Source organism: Ambystoma mexicanum, chromosome 5p, assembly GCF_040938575.1.
Source record: "Ambystoma mexicanum isolate Mex_15411 chromosome 5p, UKY_AmexF1_1, whole genome shotgun sequence".
In the NCBI taxonomy this organism is placed as follows: Eukaryota; Metazoa; Chordata; class Amphibia; order Caudata; family Ambystomatidae; genus Ambystoma; species Ambystoma mexicanum.
The window spans coordinates 400,255,793-400,269,256 of NC_090930.1; positions in this window are offsets into that span (position 1 = coordinate 400,255,793).

Genomic DNA, 13,464 nt, shown 5'->3' on the forward strand with positions numbered 1-13,464 from the left:
GTACCTGAGCATCTAATAGCAGTGCCTGGTAAATGCCTAAAACTTATACACAAGCCAAAACCTATTTTTTTTAAAACATCAGCGAAAGACACGCAGGGTGTTTTTAAATTGAGTGGCCAAAGGCAGACCTGATTAAGACATTTTTATTACACCAGTTGCGTGTTTACAACTCCAATGAAGTCATGAACTCTCAGAAGACTCCTTTGAGGAAACACTTGCAGGCACATTGAGGGCAAAGGTTGATGGCAAGGCATGTTTAAAGCTAGCTCAAAGAGTTCTAGTGAGGAGGTGTTTTGAGTGAGGAGGGCAGGAACTGGATGAGAATTGCCATATGGATTAGCATGGCCATGAGAAGTCATTTCACTGTTAGCACCTGCATTCATATCCATACATTTTCAGATAATTGAAATCGTGATGTGGGGTTAGCACTTGCATGCTAGGGGAGTGATTAGAAGGGAAGTGGTGACATGAGACATCTCATTCTCACAGCAGTCCTTAAGTGTGACGTTTCAGAAATGAAGGCAAGAGGTAGCTGCTTGTAACATTGAAGCTTCACCAGAATAGTCTCATTCGAAATGTGGAAAGATGTTAGGTGCCCCCACATAAGCAAATTTGCCCCTTCCTCACAGCCTCTGATGTTAGCGCCTCTCCCAACATTTGAAGTGCTAGCCCCTCTCCCCCCTGACATTTTAGCCTAGGTGCACCTCTGATGCCATGAACCCACCACTTAATGAAGTGGCCCCCAGGGCGGCTACATTTAGGCGTGGTGCTGAACACACACTCACAAAAAACACTTTCACCCATGCATTCATCCACCAGTTACACAACTCCATACATGCATGTATACATAAAACCAGACATAGCATCGACACAAACACCAAGATGCATGCATGCATTCATACATACACATATACATACTCATTTAATTTAAATACACATATACACTTTTAGTTTAAAATAAAAACACTTACCTTACCTCCATGCACCCTTAAAAAGCAACCACGCAGCCAACACATAGACATGCTGCCGGACAAGAGAGAACTCCTCTCCCATCAGTCAGCGTGATCACGCTGACAACATGAACACACTGGCTGACAGGAGAGGAGTCCTCTCCTATCAGTCAGCGTGGTCATGCTGAGCAACGTGAGCACACGAACTGACAAGAGAGAACTCCTCTCCCATCAGTCAGCATGGTCACGCTGAGCAATGTGAACACACTGATTGACAAGAGAACTTCTCTCCCATCAGACAGCATGATCACGCTGACAACATGAACACACTGACTGACAAGAGAGAACTCCTCTCCTGTCAGTCAGCGTTGTCATGCTGAGCAACGTGAACACACTGCCTGACAAGAGAGAACTCCTCTCCCATCAGTCAGTGTGGTCACGCTGAGCAACATGAACACACTGACTGACAAGAGAGAACTCCTCTCCCATCAGTCAGCGTGATCACGCTGACAACATGAACACACTGACTGACAGGGGAGGAGCCCTCTCCTGTCAGTCAGCATGGTCATGCTGAGCAACGTGAACACACTGACTGACAAGAGAGAACTCCTCTCCCATCAGTCAGCGTGGTCACGCTGAGCAACATGAACACACTGACAAGAGAGAACTCCTCTCCTATCTGTTAGCGTGATCACACTGACAACATGAACACACTGACTGACAAGAGAGAACTCCTCTCCTATCAGTCAGCGTGGTCATGCTGAGCAACGTGAACACAGACTGACAAGAGAGAACTCCTCTCCCATCAGTCAGCGTGATCACACTGACAACATGAACACACTGATTGACAAGAGAGAACTCCTCTCCTGTCAGCGTGATCACGCTGTCAACATGAACACACTGACTGACAGGAGATGACCCCTCTCCTGTCAGTCAGTGTGATCATGCTGAGCAACGGGGACACACTGACTGACAAGAGAGAACTCCTCTCCCATCAGTTAGCATGGTCAAGCTGAGCAACGTGAACACACTGACTGACAAGAGAGAGCTCCTCTCCCATCAGTCAGCGTGATCACGCTGACAACATGAACACACTGACTGACAAGAGAGGAGTCCTCTCCCATCAGTCAGCGTGGTCATGCTGAGCAACGTGAACACACTGACAGTCAGCATGGTCATGCTGAGCAACGTGAACACACTGACTGACGAGAGAAAACTCATTTCCCATCAGTTAGCGTAATCACACTGACAACATGAACACACTGACTGACAGGAGAGGAGTCCTCTCCTATCAGTCAGCGTGGTCACACTGACAACATGAACACACTGATTGACAAGAGAGAACTCCTCTCCTGTCAGCGGGATCACGCTGTCAACATGAACACACTGACTGACAGGAGATGACCCCTCTCCTGTCACTCAGTGTGATCATGCTGAGCAACGGGGACACACTGACTGACAAGAGAGAACTCCTCTCCCATCAGTTAGCATGGTCACGCTGAGCAACGTGAACACACTGACTGACAAGAGAGAGCTCCTCTCCCATCAGTCAGCATGATCATGCTGACAACATGAACACACTGACTGACAAGAGAGGAGTCCTCTCCCATCAGTCAGCATGGTCATGCTGAGCAACGTGAACACACTGACAGTCAGCATGGTCATGCTGAGCAACGTGAACACACTGACTGACGAGAGAGAACTCATTTCCCATCAGTTAGCGTGATCACACTGACAACATGAACACACTGACTGACAGGAGAGGAGTCCTCTCCTATTAGTCAGCGTGGTCAAACTGACAACATGAACACACTGATTGACAAGAGAGAACTCCTCTCCTGTCAGCGTGATCACGCTGTCAACATGAACACACTGACTGACAGGAGATGACTCCTCTCCTGTCAGTCAGTGTGATCATGCTGAGCAACGTGAACACAGACTGACAAGAGAGAACTCCTCTCCCATCAGTCAGCGTGATCACACTGACAACATGAACACACTGATTGACAAGAGAGAACTCCTCTCCTGTCAGCGTGATCACGCTGTCAACATGAACACACTGACTGACAGGAGATGACCCCTCTCCTGTCAGTCAGTGTGATCATGCTGAGCAACGGGGACACACTGACTGACAAGAGAGAACTCCTCTCCCATCAGTTAGCATGGTCAAGCTGAGCAACGTGAACACACTGACTGACAAGAGAGAGCTCCTCTCCCATCAGTCAGCGTGATCACGCTGACAACATGAACACACTGACTGACAAGAGAGGAGTCCTCTCCCATCAGTCAGCGTGGTCATGCTGAGCAACGTGAACACACTGACAGTCAGCATGGTCATGCTGAGCAACGTGAACACACTGACTGACGAGAGAAAACTCATTTCCCATCAGTTAGCGTAATCACACTGACAACATGAACACACTGACTGACAGGAGAGGAGTCCTCTCCTATCAGTCAGCGTGGTCACACTGACAACATGAACACACTGATTGAAAAGAGAGAACTCCTCTCCTGTCAGCGTGATCACGCTGTCAACATGAACACACTGACTGACAGGAGATGACCCCTCTCCTGTCACTCAGTGTGATCATGCTGAGCAACGGGGACACACTGACTGACAAGAGAGAACTCCTCTCCCATCAGTTAGCATGGTCACGCTGAGCAACGTGAACACACTGACTGACAAGAGAGAGCTCCTCTCCCATCAGTCAGCGTGATCATGCTGATAACATGAACACACTGACTGACAAGAGAGGAGTCCTCTCCCATCAGTCAGCATGGTCATGCTGAGCAACGTGAACACACTGACAGTCAGCATGGTCATGCTGAGCAACGTGAACACACTGACTGACGAGAGAGAACTCATTTCCCATCAGTTAGCGTGATCACACTGACAACATGAACACACTGACTGACAGGAGAGGAGTCCTCTCCTATCAGTCAGCGTGGTCACACTGACAACATGAACACACTGATTGACAAGAGAGAACTCCTCTCCTGTCAGCGTGATCACGCTGTCAACATGAACACACTGACTGACAGGAAATGACTCCTCTCCTGTCAGTCAGTGTGATCATGCTGAGCAACGGGGACACACTGACTGACAAGAGAGAACTCCTCTCCCATCAGTTAGCATGGTCACGCTGAGCAACGTGAACACACTGACTGACGAGAGAGCTCCTCTCCCATCAGTCAGCGTGATCACGCTGACAACATGAACACACTGACTGACAAGAGAGGAGTCCTCTCCCATCAGTCAGCGTGGTCATGCTGAGCAACGTGAACACACTGACTGACGAGAGAGAACTCATTTCCCATCAGTTAGCGTGATCACACTGACAACATGAACACACTGACTGACAGGAGAGAACTCCTCTCCCATCAGTTAGCATGGTCACGCTGAGCAACGTGAACACACTGACTGACAAGAGAGAGCTCCTCTCCCATCAGTCAGCGTGATCACGCTGACAACATGAACACACTGACTGACAAGAGAGGAGTCCTCTCCCATCAGTCAGCGTGGTCATGCTGAGCAACGTGAACACACTGACAGTCAGCATGGTCATGCTGAGCAACGTGAACACACTGACTGACGAGAGAGAACTCATTTCCCATCAGTTAGCGTGATCACACCGACAACATGAACACACTGACTGACAGGAGAGGAGTCCTCTCCTATCAGTCAGCGTGGTCATGCTGAGCAACGTGAACACACTGACTGACAGAAGAGGAGCCCTCTCTTGTCATTCAGCATGTCCACGTTGTCAGCTGAATAACGGGAGGCAGCTAGGCTCACTTCTGAGCCCTGCTGTCTCCCCTTATTTTGCTGTTTGTTGCGGAGCCAAACGGCTTCGCAACAAAAAAGCAGAATCATTGCAGGGGCAGAGAGCAGACAGCACAGTCCCCCGTGTAAATAATGGACACGGGAGACTGTGCTGCCTTTCACTTAGGAGAGGGGGCCGCGAGGCCCCCTGCAAGTGCGAGGCCCGGGGCAGTTTGCCCCCCCCTGCACCCCCCTCGTGACGGCCCTGCTTGTAAACTCAGGAAATGAAGCTCTGTGACCGACTCAGACGACAGGAGATTTTGTGTAACTTAGAGGTAAGCTCCAGCATTAACTCATTTTTTACTTAACATGCTCTTCAGCCATATATCTTGTATTATGTGCACAAGTGCAACCATAGCGCGGCTTGTGGCACGGCTGCATATCAATCAGCTACTTTGCCGTGTTTGGATTATATCCAGCGTTTGTTTTAATACTTACAAAATGAAAATAATCATTATGTTTTTCGGTAACATTTAGAACGTCAATAATGTAAGACGAGATATTTTCCTCCACAAGTAGTGATGGGCGAGTGCAATTGCAGCACTTTTTTCGCATGGCTGCACTATTTACTAATTAGGTACTCTGCCCAGTTTTAATTTTATCGTGCATTTGTTTCAGCATGAACGACACTAACTGCTTGATAATCCCTACCAGATGAGATATTATTTGTCTACAAGTAGTGACACCTATTTGTATCATGTTCAGGCCCATACTACGTGACGCAGCAGACGTCAGTGGTATGTGCCTTTGTAAATGACAAACTATGTGCTTTGTAACCACTGTTTAATCCGTGATCTTTGGCATGACTTTCAATAGGGGGATTCATCCCGTGATTTTTAGTTTCACTTAATTGGAAACTCTGATTTGGAATATAGGTAAGGCCTCCATGGGCACAACTTTATATCACTTACCTAAAGGATATATGATACCTCGTTGATATGACCTATACACTTGATTTGAAGTACTTAATAATGTTTGTTTTGTATTTTTCCCTATTTTTGTTGCTTTTTCACGTGTTAGCTCACCTTCAACCTCATCCTCCTCCTCCACCCCTCCCTATTTCTCTGTGATGTTTATTTCTTTTTTTGGCTCGTTCTCATATCTGTCTTACCATGCATTATGCTTTATAATATAATAATGTTTACTTTTGAATTTCACTACATGAATATTTTTAGGTTTGCAATTAGCCCTGATTTGAAAAAGACACTGGTGTGTCGAAACACGTGTTATCCAAAAAGGGCAACACAATAAATGAATATCAACCTTTGCACAAGTACTCAGTGTGGTGCAGTTCCTGAAGTGTGGAGCAATACTTTCAACTGTTTTCTCAAAGGGTCGGGGCAAAAGTCCCCTTACTTGCCCCACACCAACTGCGACATTAGTTTGAATTGTAAAAATAGCCAGGCGCATGGCAATGTTTCCAGTTGGTACAAAACAAAACCCCAGAATTGTGGTGTAATATGATAGATATTTCATATAAGAATTGATCACCATATACATTGATAATAACAGTGTGTATAGGCCCATATTTCCAAATTACTGTGAATGCAAGCAGATGTCCATGACCAAATGATAATATTGTGTTATTATATAGCACTTACACTTAAGCGCTTTATATTGAAAAAATATACACCCAATATCACCCAACCTGTGTGGGTACTCATTTATCGACCTCAGAAGGATGAAAGGCTGAGTTGAGGCGTTTAAGAACAGACTTAATCAGTGACTCAAACCCTGGAGTGTTCCTGAAATACAAGTGGGCGCTACAAAGTGGCTTTTTGGCTGCCGGGACCCTGCCGGGACCGTGCGATTTCTGGACTTACATGCCTGTCATCTGCCGTCGGCAAGAGGAATCTAACGTGTCCGCCGCAATGCGGCCAACTCAGGATTTTCTGCTCGGACTTCATGCCTATTGGACCCAATAACCTTGTCCCGCCCCCGGTGCAGCCCTCGGCCCGCCTCCACTCACGCCACTTCCTTTATCAACAAGGTGCGCGCGCATCCACGCGCGCATCCAAGTGGGCGCTTAAAAGTGGCTGTTTGGCTGCCGGGACCCTGCGGTTTCTGGACTTACATACCTGTCATCTGCCGTCGGCAAGAGGAGTCTAACGTGTCCGCCGCAACGCGGCCAACTCAGGATATTCTGCTCGGACTTCATGCCTATTGGACCCAAGTAATTGTGTTACTCAGACTTTTTATTTTTATTTTCTTTAGTGTGCTACTGCTTGCCGCGGCTTTGCTGCGGCTCTAGGTATAGGAGTGAACATGTCACGGCTGCATTTTTTCTAAATCTCTTTTCTTTTTTTCTTATCTTGCCCTAGTAACCTTGTCCCGCCCCCGGTGCAAGCCTCGGCCTGCCTCCACTGACGCCACTTCCTTTATCATCAAGGTGCACGTGCATCTGCGCACGCGCATCCAAGTGGGCACTACAAAGTGGCTGTTTGGCTGTTTGGCTGTCGGGGGGAGGGGAAGGCATAAGTGTATTATCTTTTTCTTGTGCTGTGGTAATGTGAGTATAAATTTTGTCTATTTCTGTTGTAGAGTTTAGTAACGTGATCCCCTATTTCTTAGATTCAAACAGAAATTTAAAATTCAGTCATGAGGAGAAATAAACTCCCAACTGTGATGAAGGATGTCAGAGCAGATTTTTTCACTGCGGTCACCACTAGGCGTGCCAGTCTGGCGAGAGCTGCAACCCTGCCACTCCCTATCGTGAATGACGAGGAGGAGGCTCTGCTGCAGTGTGCACAGGACTGCTCGCCTGACTGCAAAACCATTGAGGACCCAATTGATCCGTCGCAACCTCTATTTGTGGACTTGGATTCTCCCGAGTCAAACAAACTCAGGGAAAAATCATTCGGCAGAGCCGGAAACATCTAAAGCTAGTAGCTTTTGCTATGATAATCTTGCTGACTCTCCATTTATTCTACCTCTGGAGGAAAATCAACCTGCAATTTTTGCTAGTGATAACACTAATGATGTGTCTCACTCAGTTTTGGGACCAGACTCTGTTGCTATGATGAGCATTTCCAATAGACTGCAGCTGTTTGAACTGAGAAAGCAGACAGCTGCTTTAACGAGCCTTGCTTTTGAGGTGGGGAAACTACTTTTAAAATTAACTGAGACTCTTACCTTAGCTATAAAGAGTGAAATTGCTGCTTTAACAAGCCTGAGGTTGGGAAACTACCTAAAAAACTAACAGAGTCTTTTGTCCTAGCTATGAAGAATGAAACTGTTGCTATAACATCTAATGTGAAAGGACCCATAAAGGACTTAATGAACATTTTACCTAAAAAGCTGCCGTTAACAGATGAGATAATCATAATTCCATCCACCCATGAAATTGGGGGAGGAGGGGAGTTCTGAAATTCCTAGTGTGAACATTGAACAGCAGGTTGAGGGACCCAATGACATCAGAGAAGGGAAGGTCTCTGAGGTGTTAATTAACAAAAACTTTGAGGTGAAAGTATTTAAGAGATAGGGCAAGAAAATGGCCAAACTTAAGAAAAAAATAATAATGAAGCCCTGAAGAAAACCTCGAGGAAATTTATGAGGGCCATTGACTTGAAACAGAGTAGGTTGGAAGAGGATGGCTCCTCTTCTGAACGCGGGCTGAAGCAAGTGTGATCAGAGAATGACTCCTCCACGCAAGTTGACATGCCGCATTTGAAAACCACTAAAGAAGCTATACCCCAAGGTGTGTTCACTGAGGGAGAGTACTCCTTGAGTGATGCTATGAAAAAGAAGAGAGAAGCAATGTTTGAAATCTTCAAAATTGCCCCTTTTTTAGGCTCTAATAATGATTTTCCCAATTCCAACTGGGGGCCAAACCCAGATATTGACTGTAGGGAGCTAGGGGCCAAGAGAGTAATGAAACTGGTGGAGCCCGCGGAGTTTGATTGTTTGAGGGCATCCCACAATAAACCTGCCACAATTGAATCTATTGCAGTCCCTAGGGTTACTGTGAATACAGGCTTGGGTAGTGATGATTGGAAAAACAACAAAGGAGTGTTAATGGTTAACAAACAAAATGATACCGAATCTACCGGAAATACCATTCCTACTCAAACATTCTCCCATCCCAACGTAGATTGTGAGGCTTTTGTGGGCGGTGTGGTCTCTGGGGGGGATTTGAAGGAAACCGAATTACGTAGACTCATACTTAAGGTTCTCGGGGACAATTCCCTGGAATTTAGCCAAGTTCCAATACACCCAAGGACAATCCACTAATCTGTCCCTGTTACACATACAGGGAATGCCCTGGAGGTGCCTAGAAATGGTGCTCAAGATGCACACCCTACCGAGTGGGATTCTGAGAATCAGGCCCACCTTGAACAGGACACCGACTTGAGAAAACCAGCTTTTCCGGACTTGCCTGGGCTAATTCTTAAGGTCCTATTTAGGGAAAAGGGTCATGTTTCTCTGAATAGACCTTTCATCTTGTCTTTAATAAAGACTATACCCCAACTTAGCCTGATCTCCTCTTTGGACATCAAGCTAGTGGACTTCACACACAGATTTACGTATGATTTTGTGCGACTTGTCATTCCCTCTCCTTTGATTAGGTTGTTGCTTCTTAAGGAGGCAGAACAACTTCAAGTACGTGGCTTCAACATCTATGAATATAAACCTTTTGTCCTACCCATCCAGCAACCTAGCAGAAGCCGGTGCTACAGGGTGTGGGATACCAAGATCATAATTTGGGCACAGGGACATCCAAAGACAACTCTGACTTGAACAAACAGGAGTGGAGGTGGTTGGCCTTGTCCTTGAGGGAGTCAATTGACTCGCTCAAACAACTGGGTATGCCACTCTAGCTCAGGCCTTTCTCTTAATTACGTGAGTTGGAACTCGAAGGGCTGTCTTAATCTATTGCACAATGAAAAACTCATGAGCCACGTGGCTCAATTTGATCTTATATTGATACAGAAGACTTGGTGCAGAGAACAGTTGTGCTGGGAAGGTTTTAGTGTTACTTCTTTATGTGCTCATGGTACTAACAGTGGTAGTCCTAAGGGGGGTCTACTTATAGCATCCAAACAATCCAGAAGACTCTCTAAGACCGGGGAATGGTGCTGTGCTTGTCATTTCCTGGTGGCCTCGTTTAAGATAGGGGTCAACAAAGATTGTTTTTCGGTACTTGTTATTAATGTGTATTGGAATCCTAGGGAACTAACAGACTCTGACCTTGAGAAAGAACTGATTAAGTTGGGATACATAGTGGAACTATGGTTAGAAACAAATCCGGGAGGGCAGCTGATAGTGGCTGGGGACATGAATGCTAACTGCCTCTGTGATCGTCTATCTGGTGATAATGCTCTTGTAAACTCAGGCTTACAAACTAGATTGGGGGGGAACCCTATTACAAGGGGAAGCCTGTGGATTCATTTTGCCGAATCATGGGGCCTGGATCTCCTTCATAACAACCATTACACATGGAAGGCCAGAGGTTTGGAATTGATTATCGATTATGTTTTTCTGTCTTCTGGGCTTTCAAGAACGATGACTAGGTTTGAGGTTAAGGATTCTGATACGAGTGATCATTGCTTCCTTACCTTTGAAATGGCAGTCACCTATCAAGGCCCTAAAACAAATATGTATACCCATGGGTTGATTGCCAATTCTAGAGATAATAGAGTCAAATGGTGCCATATATATAACACCACATTTATGGACACCATGGTAAAAGACTATCACGAGATGTCCAATACTCAACATGAAGAATGCTACTCGGCGCCCAATTTTTCTAATTACATTAAACTTGTTATAGATAACGTGAAGGTTTTCCCTCACAAAAATTCCACAGTACACAAACATCAGATGGACACGGTTGTTCACGATCGTAAGAACCAACTTAGAAGAGAACTTAGACAACTAAAGAAAGCTGGTTCATCACAGGTAGATGCTTTGTACATGAAAAAGAAAATCAGACAAAGCTACAAAAATTGGCTAATTCAACACCGAGGCAGCCGTTCCCAATGTGATGGGGAAGAAATGCTGAAAGCTCTTTGTGGATACAGCTGTACTAATTTTTGGCATTTGATTAACGACCTGGAAAGACCACAGAAAGACCTACTTATGAATGTAATTGAGGAGGATGTATGGCTGGGACACTTCTCTAAATCGTACACTGGCAGCAAAGATTCTGGTATATGTGAGATCTTAGATAGTCCGACATGGACACTGAAAGGGAATGTGGAAGATATAAATACTCTTATTAATAAATCTAAAAAATCTGGTGCGACTGGCCCTAATAACCTATCCAACAAATTGCTGAAACTAGACCCAACAACATGGGCCAATATATTGTTTGTACTTTATGAAGATATTTTATTACATAAAAGTATACCACAATCTTGGAAAGTGTCTATTGTAATACCAGTTTTCAAGAAAGGCTCCCGTTTATGTCCAGCCAGGTATAGACCCATCGCTATTGCGGACCCGGAGTCCAAAATATTCTGCTCACTAGTTTTATTGGAACTGCAGGACTCGATCACTGAACAATCTATTTTAGATCCTAAACAAATAGGTTTCAAGAAAAACATTGGAACAGACTGTGGGGGCCTCATATTAAAATCATTAATAGTTAGGTCTATGAAACCGGGTAAAAGACCTTTGTTTGTGGCCTCGATTGGACCTGAGCTCGGCTTTTGACTTAGTGGACAGGAAACTTCTATGGCAAAAGCTAAAAGACCTTGTTATTCCAGCTCATTTACTTGACATAATCATTTCCCTATACACCGACACTAGGTTGACAGTTCGTTTAAATCCTGATGTTTTACTTTCTAAGGAACTTGTTATCCCTAATGGCCTACGACAAGGGTGTATGTTGGCTCCCACAGTATTCAATTTATATGTGTGTGGTGTGAATACTGCCCTATGTAGCAAAGGACTGGTGTGTCCCAAACTTAACAATGTTTTGTCTGTCTTGGGTTGCCTACGTGGACGATTTCCTCTTGATGGATAATACCAAAATTGGTCTTCAAAGACTCTTAAAGGAATTTGAAATATTCATCAACAAATTACAACTTAAAATTGACCCATCAAAGACGGTCATCGTCCGCTTTGGCAGTCCCAACAAAAGAGAGAACGCTTTTACATGGCACTGTGGGGCCAAGATAATCAAAGTGCAACCCACACTCAAGTATCTGGGTTTTTTTCTCTGGCACTGACTCCACCATCCTGCTAAAAAGTAAGTTGAAACTAAAATCCGAAATTGCTATTAGACAACTGCGTGCCATAGATAACACATTTTGGAAATTCTCCATGGTTCCTTTAAGAAACTTTTATATGAAGAAAGTTGTACCCCGTCTAATGTATGGCATCAAACCGGTCTGAAATGGGTTACATGATTACCTGAAGTTCATTGAAGGTAAAATCTGGAGGTCTGTCCTGTTTTTTCTGCCTAAATGTATACCTTTGGAATTAATTAAATACGAACTAGGTCTACAATCATTGTCAATTTATGCTACATGGAAAAGACTGTGTCTATGGAAAAAGTGCAAATTAGAGAGGGACGATACCTTATATGCCTGTGCTTTTTTAGACCCTAGCAACCCTTTCATACACACTCTCCATGTGGAGTGCATGAAGTCTTTATTTGAGCTAGGTATGCCAGTCAACACTGTGTAAGAAACCTGAAAAAAATAAAGATAGTCTGAGGGGATTTGACTGGCAAGTTACTAAGCAGAAAATTTTGACACCAAATTATATAAGCAAGTCTGTTCCACTTGGAAATGGTTTCCGGTCATAGAAGGGTATTTGATTCAATACCCTAGCAAACAAGTACGCCACGATTTTATGAGGTTTCGTTTTAATGTTATGCAAACAAATCAAATAAGAGGCATCAGAAACTATAACAAAGATCAATGGCCCTGGTGCAGATTCTGTAAGAAAGACGGGGTAGTAGAAACTCTGCAACACATTCTGTCGATTTGCCCTGGTCTTAAGGTACAAAGACCTAGGTACTTTGCTCAATTTGTAAGGACACCCCATGATGTGAATAGAGAATGTATATGGCACCGAATGTTACATGATGACTCTGCCAGGTTAAAAATTTGGGTAACAACCTTTCTGAGAAATGTGTGTGATCTGAGCTAAGACATGGGGCCTCATCACAAGGTTGGCGGTAACCCTTAAATCCGGCGGTAGCGCTATTACCGCCGGATTTAAGGGTCTGCCAAATCAGGGCTCCGGCGGATTTCTCCCCAGCTTTGAGCTGGGGGAAATCTGCCAAAAATTCTCGCTCATACCGCCGACGGGAAATCCGCCGGCGGTATGAGCGCGAAAATTCCCCATTGGGCCCAATGGGGAATGGGGCATTCCCGAATGGGCTAAGTGGGAAAGGGGAATTCCAATACCGCCAAACCTGTGATCCGGCGCTAATAGCGCCGGGGGGTTGGCGGTAGGGCAGATAGTGCCAGCGCTATTAGCGCCAGAGTTACCGCCCAACTCGTGGTGAGGCCCATAGTGTCTAATTTTATTGTTCTTTTAAATGAAATGGTTTTAAGATGAATTTTGTTAATGAAAGTTATTATGTTATCTCCAATCCGAAAGTTATATGTATGATGTTTATTTGGGTTTGGAGTGAAATTGTCTGCTTTTCTTTTTTTTTATTTTCTTTCTTTTATGTATGAATCTCTTGTATACTCAGTATCAGTATTTTATACTTATGCTCTTTGACTGTAATTA